General features: G+C 39.6%; 1 protein-coding gene across 1 annotated transcript in view; it reads right to left on the bottom strand.

Moving 5' to 3' along the window:
- LOC119407484 (5'-AMP-activated protein kinase catalytic subunit alpha-2-like) overlaps positions 1–7159 on the bottom strand; it is a 12290-nt gene that overhangs the window by 4865 nt on the left and 266 nt on the right. The gene's annotated exons all lie outside the window — the stretch shown is intronic.

The following is a 7159-nucleotide window of genomic DNA, read 5'->3' as shown; positions in this document are numbered from 1 at the left end:
CCATCCATCATCCATCCATTCATCCATCCATCCATCCATCCATCATCCATCCATCCATCCATCCATCCATCCATCCATCCATCCATCCATCCATCCATCCATCCATCCATCCATCCATCCATCCATCCATCCATCCATCACAGCCAGAGCTGCTAGCCCTCTAGCATTCCTCCACCTGCACCAGCTGAGTGAAGTAAGCGTGCACAGGAGGACTTGCTGTTGCAGTTCTTAGAAATTTAAAGCATCAGTCAAAAATTGCATTTTGAATATGGGGAAAAAAATGTATATAAGTCGTTTCAGCTTATAAATTGCAGGACTGACAAATCTATGGAAAAAAAACCTGCGACTTATTCACCAGAAAATATGGTATCCCTTTAATTTCTAACTGTTTTTGCACTAGGCTGCAACTACGTTAATTTCTGTAGAACAAATGGTACCATGTTAAAGTTTTACACAATATTCTGGGATTAACTCGGTTTTCAAACTCATCTCAAGAGGTCGCTTGAGAATGAAGAGATTTTAATATTTCTTTAATGTTTTTTGTTGTTATTTTTAATTTCCCACATGGTGCCTGTTACATATATATGTAGCTCCTATATTTTTTTGTAGGAATTCATAATTTTATTTTTTAACATGGCAGAATATTTGTTGGATAATCTGCGTCTTTAAGCTTTTATTCACTGTCTAGCTGACATGGACAAAGCAAATTAGATGCGGAAAATACAAAAAAGTTTAAATAAATAAAGCACACAGTTTAGAACCACAAATAAAAAAATTTGTTGTATGAATGTAAAAGAATGAGCTATTATTCCTCTAGAGAGCGGTCATGGTAGTTTGCAAGTGACAAACAAAAACAGGCTTTTAAAGACACTTGTTTTCACTGATTCTCTGTTCATCACACTAAATTAGCAAGACAGAACACTTGATGTTTTCAGCTATGCAGAAGTCTAATGAATTATTATTATTATTTTGTAAATCTGTCAACAGTGTAATTTGAAACAGCTTGTAAACCTGTTTATATTTGTCACAATCACCTGAAGTTTGAATAAAAAGCAGAAAGTTAAATCTTACCAGCTGCCACAGCAGCAGAGGCACTCACATGAACCTGCCTTCATCGTACTTGTACAATCATTTTCTTATGTACTGGGTTATCTTACTGATTCATTCCCAGTTTTTACTGTCCTGAACAAATGCTGCTTGACTTCTTGAACAAACGCTGGCCTCAGTTTGCAGCATGTGTGCCTCACATGTTCTCCTCAGCACATTAAAGCCAGGGAACAGTTGTTTCTACTTGAGAATGGGGCATTCAGGTGCAACTCAGAATCTACAGCTTCAAATCAAAAGCATTACAGTTGCAAAAAAGTGCAACTAACACATTTCACAAATGTTTAAATAAGAGATATCTGATGAGGTTCGGCATTGCAATGGTGTGTTTAAGCAGATTTATTTCCTCTAAAAGTTTGATACATTTAATAGAATGATTCACGTTTAATTAATGCTAATTAACAATTACCAACATGTCGATTAACATTGTTATCACAGTTATTGGACTGTTTTGCTGCAGTAGTTGTGGTAAAGGAACATTTTCTTTTGATCATTGACAGATTAAGCACAAGTGCAGCTTTGATGACTCCTCGGATTACAGATTTGCCTAATATCACTTCATATGCATGTATGTGTGGTTGATAGTGTTGTTCTTGGAATAAACAATGCAAATGATGTCGGTCACTGTGAGAATGTTGTGAACATTGATCAAATAAAGACTGAGGACAAAGTTGTTTTGTTGTCAGACTCCATGGTGTTTGGATTTCGTCTGACGTTAGAGTCTGACAGCTGACAAAATGAGATGAAATATGCTGAATGTAGGCGCATGCTCATGTGAATCATAAGTCATCATGTGAGACAAACAACCAGAATGAGAAACAGAAAAACTGACAAAGCTTGTGGAAACAGCTTGTTGCTGTTTGAGTCAGCAACTCTTTGTTTAACAAAGGTTATTTTTATATTTGTTTCTTTGGTTTAATATCCTCTGATTTTTGGTGGAATGTAATAAATTTATAGTGTTGACTTGTCCATGGAAAAGTCAATATTATAGGTTTCAAAGTCATATTTATGATTTTCAGTCACTGTATCCTTAAAAGCCACAATGATTTTTATACGTCATATTTACAAGGTTCAATATCAGAATTAGGAGTTTAATTCTGTTTTTTTTTTTTTTCCAAATCACCGTTATGATCTTTAAAAGACTTTGTTATAAATGAAAGTTTCAAAGTTATAATAATGAGTTTATTGTCTGACTTTTATCTTTTAAAGTAATTTACAATAAATAGGAGTTTTGAAATTTGATAATATGAGCTCTAATGTTCCGTGACGTTTAATTTAATTTCAATTTAAATGTCAAAAGATGCACAATGAAGAGTTTTAAATATATTATTATGAGTTTAAGGTCTGTTGTGGATTGTCTGAGACTATTGTGGACTCAATAATTGTACAAGTCTCTTGTGGTATTTATTATGCAAAAAAATAAACAGGATAAAGGAAATAGGTGAATAAAAATGAGTAAAATGCAATTGCAGGTTGCTCGTTCCTCAGATTACAGGAATCTCAAGAAGTTGTGACACAAAAACAAGGGGTTTATATCTTCTAAACCCCTCGATTTGCACAATCTCCAACCCACAAGCCATTCAGGTTGACAGAAGCCCTCAGGGTGTGGGCTTGTGACCCAGTGTGTGAAACCTGCCCCACTGTTCAGAACCAATCACAGTGATGGGTCATAAAATTAATTAATCTAAACAGAATATTCTTATCTGCAAGAAGTCATAAGATTCTTGGGTTCACGAGTATCAAATGTCCTTAATATTTATAACAGAATCCAAACAATCTTGAAACTCAGATTATATAAAAGGTTCAAGTTTCTTTATTATCATTCGCATCATATGTGGTACATGAGGTGGAATGAAATGATGTACTCAAGGTCCCAGTTACATCCAACAATAGCAAAAATATAAACTATAAAAAAGAAATGGTATACAACAGTATACAAAGGTCTAAGATATACGCTAAACACTAATAATGTTATATAATATGGTGCATTAAACAGCAGCCTGAACATGAGTCTGTTGTGAGCAGATGGGTATGAATACAGCAGCTTAAGGTAAGAAATCAGCAGCATGGATAAAGTGACATGTCTCCAATTAAAGTGACATTATAGTGGTTATCTTGGTTAGGGATTTATGAGTCAGGGTAGAAGCTGTTCCTCAGTCTAGTGGTTCTACACTTAATGCTCCTTAACCTCCTGCCTGAGGGGAGCGGGGCAAAAAGTGTGTGTGCTGGGTGAGTGGGGTCCTTCATGATGCAGGTGGCCCTCTTCCTGCACCTGGACGTGTAGATGTCTGTGATGGTGGGGAGGCTGACTCAGACAGACTTCTGTGCAGCCTTCACCACTCTCTGCAGAGGTTTTCAGAGAAACACAACATCAATGTTATCTCAAAAACTGTATCAGATTATATAACGATCAAGTACAATTAATTCAGAATTCATTATTATGACTTTCCATCCATCCATTTTCTTTACCTACTTTTCCTTTATGGGTCTTTGGGGAGCTGGTACCTGCACCATCACAGCGCCACAGAGACAATGAAACAAGAATTTATACTTTCACTCACACCTAGGGACAATTCGCAGGGGTGTCTAACTCAGTTACAAAAGAGAGCCAAAGTTAAAAACTTAGGCCAAATTTAGTCGATTTCCGACATCTTTTCTTGGTTGCAGGTTCATCAGTAAAAGTTTTAAAGTCTTGCTTGCCCGTCTTTGTTGCTTTGCCCACATCCGAGTCAAGGATGACTGAAAAATCCAACTTTTCTTCTGGCTTCAAACTTAGTCAGCTGTCATGAGAAGTCTGCACTAAATTATGTATTTATCATTTTTCAAAGCAAAATGAGAAGCAATAAAAATATTCTTCATTTAAAATATCTTGGGGGGGGGGGGGGGGGGGTAGATAAGATGTTGGACCAGATTTGGCTTGCAAGCCTTGAGTTTGACACGCAGGAGTTACTAATTAACCTAAAATCTATGTTGTTGATCTGTGGGAAGGAACCAGAGTACCTGGAAAGTAATCCCTGCATGCACATGGAGTACTGTACGTGCAAACTCCTCCCAGAAAGGCCCCGGGCTGATCGGTGGCCCTGTGACCTTCTCACAGAGAGGTGAAAGCTCCAGTCACTGTGCCAACATGCCACAATACTTAAAATGTTAAAATTCATAAATATATTGAGGTTCAAACATGTATAGATACTGTATGAAATACAAAATCATAGTTGACTGGAAAAAAGCTCCAATCAACCATCCTGCTTCCCTAGAGGCTCTAAAACTCAGATGATACAAGCGGTACACCGATGTTCCCCTCACTGAGGGATTTGAATGTAATGTGATCATTGTATGTTTCAATGACCACATCTGTGCTCTGCATTTAACCCACCACTCATATCTCATGTGTGATGGGTTAAATGGATTTTTTCACAATACTCTGATTTTCTGAGCTACTGAGTTTTGGGTTTTCATTATCTGTGCGCCATAATCATCAAAATTACACGAAATAAAAGCTTGAAATGTTTTACTCTATGTGTAATGAATTCATTTTCTGAAATGACGGACAGAAATATAGGACTTTTTGATGATTTTTTTTAGATGTACCTAGTGGTGCTTGAAAGTTTGTGAAATCTTTATAATTTTCTATATTCCTGCATAAATATGACCAGAAACATAATCAGATTTTCACACAAGTCCTAAAAGTAGATAAAGAAATCCCAGTTAAACAAATGAGACAAAAATAATATACTTGGTCATTTATTTATTGAGGAAAATGATCCAATATTACATATTTGTAAGTGGCAAAAGTATGTGAACCTTGGCTTATACACAATGTAATTCCTACCCACTTTCATATCTTGCACCTCCAATTCCAGTCCAGAACACTCATCTTTAAAAACTACAAACATTCAAAACCCCCAGCAATAAGGGACATCAGTTTTAAGAGATTTCAGATTCCAAAACACTGACATTTTTTTTTTTTTTTTTTTTGCCTTTCAGCCACTTTACAACTAGTTTGGCAGAATATTTAGGATTGTTGTGCAGTTGGAAGACCTACTTGAACCCAAGCACTTCCTGGGTTATGTCTTAATATGTTGTTTTAACATTTCAACAATGTTCTTTCCTCTTGATACCACTTATTTTGTGAAGTGCATCAGTCTTTCCTGCAGCAAAACACCCCACAACATGATGCTACCACCCTGGTACCTCAGTTCAGATGGTGTTCTTCGGCTCACAAGCTCGACCCCCCCCCCCCCCCCCACACACACACACACACACACCCACACACCCACACACCCACAAGGAGTGAAGAGGGGAATTGGAAATACCCTCTGTCTGACCGTCTTGTGAGATGGATAAGTTGAAAGATAAACAGGGTACTGTAAGATTGTGTTCTGATCTGAAGCAGGGAGAGGAGGAGCACTTCTCTTCCATTTTCAGAATGTTTATTTTACCCACATGTAAAGTACAAGATTTTCAGAGAAACTGCTGAAAATGGAGGATCGCTTGATCTGGACCAATACACATGCTCAGTTTTGGGTTACATTAGTACATGTATTGACACCGTCTCCACTATCAGATATGTTAAAAGCTACCCAAACAGAAAACCTGGGCTGAATGCAGAGGTGCGCACCCTGCTAGCAGCCAGGAACACTGCCTTCAGGTCTGGAAACTCTGAGGAGCTGAGTAGGACAAGGAAAGAGCTGTTTGCTGGTATTAAGAAGGCCAAGGCCACATATGCACAGAGGATCGAAGGTCAATTCATCTCACAAGACCCTCGGAGCATGTGTGTGTGTGTGTGTGTGTGTGTGGGGGGGGGGGGGGGGGGCATTAAGTGCATAACAGATTATAAAGGAAGGAGTGAACAATGCCCCAAAGACCCATCTCTGCCTGGTGCCCTCAACAAGTTCTACACACTCTTTGAAGACCCGAACAGACCACCCAGCACCAGAATCACCTCACCACCAGATGAAGAGCATCACAGCGTGACCTCAGCAGAAGTAATGAGTACTTTCAAGAGGATTAACCATCACAAAGCAACCGGCCCAGACAACATCCCCAGAAAAGTGTTGAAATAATGTGCTGATCAGCTCTGCAAGGTGCTGGCCGACATCTTTAACACCTCACTCACCCTGGAGACAGTTCCCACCTGCCTGAAGACTGCCACCATCATCCCAGTCCCAAAGATGGGATTTACCTGTATAAATAAAGGTTGATTGAAAGAGCTTTACAGTGACTGGTCTGAATGACTATCGGCCAGTGGCCCTCACCCCGATAGTCGCTAAATGCTTTGAAAAACTGGTCATGACCCACATCAAAACAACCATCAACATCAACGAGGACCCTCATCAGTATGCATACCGTGAGAACCGATCAACAGAGGATGCAATCTCCTCTGTGGTCCACACTGCACTCAACCACCTGGAGCAGAAAAACTCTTACGTCTGTATGCTCTTTGTGGACTTCACATCCGCCTTCAACACCATGATCCCCCAAACCCTGATGGACAAAGTACTCACACTAGGACTAAGCCCTTCCATTTGCAACTGGGTACTAGACTTCTTAACAAACAGACCACAGTCAGTGAGGATCCACAACTTCTCCTCCTCCACCATAACCCTCAGCACTGGCTCTCCTCAGGGATGTGTGTTGAGCCCCCTCCTGTTTACTCTGCTCACGTATGACTGCACACCTACCCATCCAGGTTATCACATTGTAAAGTTTGCAGATGATACAGCGGTGGTGGGATGCATCACAAACAATGATGAGTCCAGCTACAGGCAGGAGGTGGAACACCTGGAGAGCTGGTGCAAAGAGAATAACCTTCACATCAATGTGAAGAAGACAAAGGAGATGATTGTGGACTTCAGAAGGAACAAAAACACCTACACCCCCCTGAACATAAGAGGATCTGCGGTGGAAGTGGTCTCCAGCTACAAGTACTTGGGTGTACACCTGAATGACAACCTCAGCTGGAGCAACAACACCACCAGCCTGATCAAGAAAGCTCATCAGAGACTCTACTTCCCAGACCAGCTCGCCTCAGCTGTCTGAGGAAGTAGAGTCTCTG

This window comes from Nematolebias whitei, chromosome 3 (genome assembly GCF_014905685.2).
Source record: "Nematolebias whitei isolate Nwh7 chromosome 3, NemWhi1, whole genome shotgun sequence".
In the NCBI taxonomy this organism is placed as follows: Eukaryota; Metazoa; Chordata; class Actinopteri; order Cyprinodontiformes; family Rivulidae; genus Nematolebias; species Nematolebias whitei.
This window is presented reverse-complemented; position numbering and strand designations above follow the sequence as displayed.